We start from the raw sequence: 3,774 nt of genomic DNA, 5'->3' as shown, positions 1-3,774 counted from the left end.
AATGGGGACCCAAACTTTTGGCCCTCCAGCCCACTCCGTCCGTGCCTGTTCTTCCAGATGGGGGCACAGACCTCTGCAAAGCCAGGAGAGCGAGCGGGGAAGGCAGTGTCTAAACACCTCAGCAGTTGAGCCATGGGCAGGACTGTACAGCCGTCCAGGGCATCACCCCGAGGAAGGCAAGCTATGGATCCAGTGTATATAAATATATCCCGCGTCTCTTTCACCAGTTCCTCTACTGGCTAGCTCTAGAAACAATTGCATTTGGACCTTGTATAAGCTTATGCAATATTTTTGACACAGGGCAATTTATGCATGTGTTTGACTATGTGCACTATAGTGTTTGTATGTATATGTACACATATACATACGTGTGTGTGTGTGTGTCGGTACGCACACACTCACATACCTTCACTCCCTGGAGTTCAGGTTCAGGAGCAAATCCACTGCTCGGTGGGTTGGTTGATCTCACTGGTAACCCCACAGGGCCTGGGTTTGCTGCCATTGCCTCAGGCGCTCCAGTCTCCGTGGAGTCGTAGGCGTTAGAGTTGTCTTTCTGCCCTCCATGTGCTGCAGCTTCAGCCCCCACGGCTGAGGCTTGTCTTACCGAGTGCACAGGGGCCCCGCGGCCCTCGCGGCTCCCGCCGTCCTGGGCCACCCCGCCCCAGGCCTCCCCTCACCGTCCTTCATGGTCACCACCTCCATTCTCATCGCTCTCCACCCCGTGCCGTCATTGCCATCGGCTCTGCATCAGTCCCTCCCATGAACTTTCCCTTGAGGGCCAGCGTGGATCGCCTGCTTTGAAGCCAAGGATGCCAGCGAAGGGGGCTTCTGGGGACCCGGTTCCAAGGGTCTGGGCTTAGGGAGCCTCCTCCATGGGGAACTTCTAACACCTGGGGACCAACGGGCGACGTCCCCAGACGAGCTACGTGCATCATTCTGATGGACAGGCTCGGACTCTCCCGATTAAATTGGCGACCAGAGCTGCTTCAACAAACCACAGGGTGGGAGAGGGTCCCACCCCCAGAAGAGGTGGAGAGGCAGAGTCAGGCTGGCCCTGGAGCGGGGGGAGGTGGGGAGGCTTTGCCTCACAGCCTGGGCCTCTGCCTTTCAACACAATAGCTGAAATGTCCCAAACACAGAGAGGTGTGTGGTCGGGCTGCCCAGTCGTAGGCCCAGCCCCAGCCTCACTGTTGGCTGTTTAGCACCTGCAGTTACCTTGGGGGTGGGGCACCAGCTCAGGGTGCTAGGCCCAGGGTGCTCACTAGTTCCTGGTCACCCACATCCCCAGGTGTCTGCGGGGCATCCGGCCCAGTGCAGGGCCTCTGTGCTTCTCTCCCCGTCCTCGTGGGAGATGGTGCTGAATTTCCGAGACGTGAGGAAGGGGGACCCATCCCATCCCTAAGGCCTAGGTCAAGGGTATTTTATCCCCCTGTCCTTGACCTAGGACTACAGAACCTTCCCACACACAGGCACACATGCATGCACACCCACCACAAAGGAGGCACACTGTTGCCACATACACAAAACATGCAACACACATGCAAAATACACAGAGACCAAATTAAGATAGATACATGGTTATCCCCATATCCAAAGTACGCATCCAGCACACACATAGAATGGACTTACCAATACAGGACCTATACAAAGACATACATGCACCGGGTACACGACATGACCTGCACCCAGGTGCAAAATACACAAAAACTACACGAACACAAGGAGTGCACATACGAAATCGCTCCAAATACACAAACTCAGTGCAAACACACGATGCGTTGACTCTTACAAGGCGCACAAAATGCAGCACACGCAACCAAGGACACACAATGTACGTGAAATGCATACACATACTCAGACCCATTGCTCCGCCCCCAGAGCTATAAATTAACTCGGTAAAAAACAGAAGATGAGATTTAATCACCTTTCCCGGGCCTGTGCCCATACCCCTCAGTACCCTTCAAGAAGTCTCTTCGTCTGGTCTCTCCTTCCCCCCCGCCCCAGATTTCACAGAGGTAACCCTCAATGTGTAAAGCAGGAAGATGGGCCCCCCCGCCATGGTCAGGTCTGTGATTAAGACTGGGAATCTCATGGAGTTTCTACCTATTCACCTTCCACCAGAAACCTAGCTTCAGAGTGTGGAAGGACCTGGGACAGCTCGTGGTCTATGAACACACCTCCTTGCCCTGCCCTTTCCTTCAAAGCCAGTCCACACAGAGAACCCAGTAGCCCCGGCCCCCCAGCCCCCAACCCCGGGGATCTCTGGACTCAGACCCACTTCTGACGGTTTAAGAAATGAGTGTCCTGGACCCAGAACCAGAGTGGAGGCGCCCCAACATGCTCTCTGTTGCAGACCTTATTGCCCCTCCAACCCCAGTGGCTTTGGGGGGCCTGGTCAGCAAGTCGGGACTTCATACAGATTTCTCTCTTAAAATGAGTCCTTTTGTGCTTGTGGGTCCCCTCGCTCCCTTCCTGCCGCCTCCACTTCAGCCTGGGCTCCAGCACCTCCTGCCTCCTCCGATTTGGAGCCGGCTCAGGGGTCGTCTCCACACCCACAGGCCTGTGTCTGCTGCTCATTAGGATGCGAGGTAATGACACCAGAAGGCAGACGTGCACTTGACTTCATAAGGAGCTGGTGTGTTTGGGAGAAAGGCCTCCATTCTAGGAAATCCCGGGCTGTGCAAGCTGGCAGGGGCCTGAGGGATGACCTTGAGCAGGGGTTTTCAAACTGAATACTTTCCGCAAACAATGCCTTGCCCTTCGGCCATTATATTAAACAAATGCAAACTAAGCTGCTTGGGGAGAAGTGTGGGTGTTGGAGGCACCTGGGAGATGGGACCAGAGCCCCATTTCCCCTGAACCTCTGGGTCCGGGGAGATGGGCGAGATGGGGGTAGGGGTTGGTCCTGGCGGGGGGATGGGGCAGCCAGGAGAGAGGGAGAGCCGTGGGAGAGTCCAGTGGCTGACACTTACTAACTGGTACAGGGGGGCTTCAGTATCTTCAGAACTTCCTATTCATGCCCGTGTGGCTGGGCCAACGAACTCATCGCCCTGGACCAGGCTGCCTGGGTTTGAACTGCTCTCCTGGCAAGCTCGTCTGCTGGTGGCGCCCCCCACGGGGCTCCGCCCGGATGCCCTGCCCCCTCCCGCTGCTGCCCCGGGAGGACGCACACCCGTCCAGCCTAAGGAAACCATGATGAGAGCTGAGCCGAATGCTACACAAGCGAAGGGCAGCACTGCATTACAGGGCCTGGTTTTGGTCCCGTGTTGCCAGGCCCGGGAAGTGCTGGGTAAGATGGCCCGCTTGTGGATTGCCCACAGAGGTAGTCCTTCCCGTCGGAGGGCCAGCTAGCTAGGAGCTGGGTGTGTTTAGGCAGAGTATTCTCAAATGGAAGTTGGGGGTTGAAGCCAGGCGTCTGACCAGGCCTCCGGGTGTGTAATGTGTCCCACCTGCTCTCCCAGTGACCGTCACAGCTCCCGGTCTCCGCAAGGGGGGCGCGGCAGCGGGGACCCGTGGATGGGCCCACAGTTGCACATTTAGTGCAGAATGCTGGCCTTTCCAGGGTGTCCCAGCCAAGTAGCCGTTTCCCTGTAGCTTCAGCAGGGGCCTCTGCCGGGTCAGCCTTTCGGGAGAGTTGGAGTTTTCCGGAGGCTGGAGGCAAAGAGGTTCCGGGCGGGCGGCAGGCTGGGGGGTGGGGGTAGGGGGCCGAGCTGGTCACATGGCAGAGGAAGCTCTTCAGGAGCCGATGTTAACGAAGGACGGAGTTCAGGCTCG

The 3,774-nt window shown here is 57.1% G+C and overlaps 1 long non-coding RNA gene across 1 annotated transcript in view; it reads right to left on the bottom strand.

Annotated features, from left to right (window-relative positions):
• Positions 1–1,004: 1,004 nt before the first annotated feature.
• Positions 1,005–3,774, bottom strand: part of LOC107182961 — a 14,095-nt gene continuing 11,325 nt past the window's right edge. The window contains exon 3 of the long non-coding RNA XR_001513725.1: positions 1,005–2,464. This is a non-coding gene — a long non-coding RNA (uncharacterized LOC107182961). The remainder of the gene's footprint in view (positions 2,465–3,774) is intronic.

Source organism: Myotis davidii, unplaced genomic scaffold (assembly GCF_000327345.1).
Source record: "Myotis davidii unplaced genomic scaffold, ASM32734v1 scaffold217, whole genome shotgun sequence".
Taxonomy (NCBI): Eukaryota; Metazoa; Chordata; class Mammalia; order Chiroptera; family Vespertilionidae; genus Myotis; species Myotis davidii.
The sequence above is the reverse complement of the archived record's forward strand: the minus strand, read 5'-3'. Positions and strand labels throughout refer to the sequence as shown.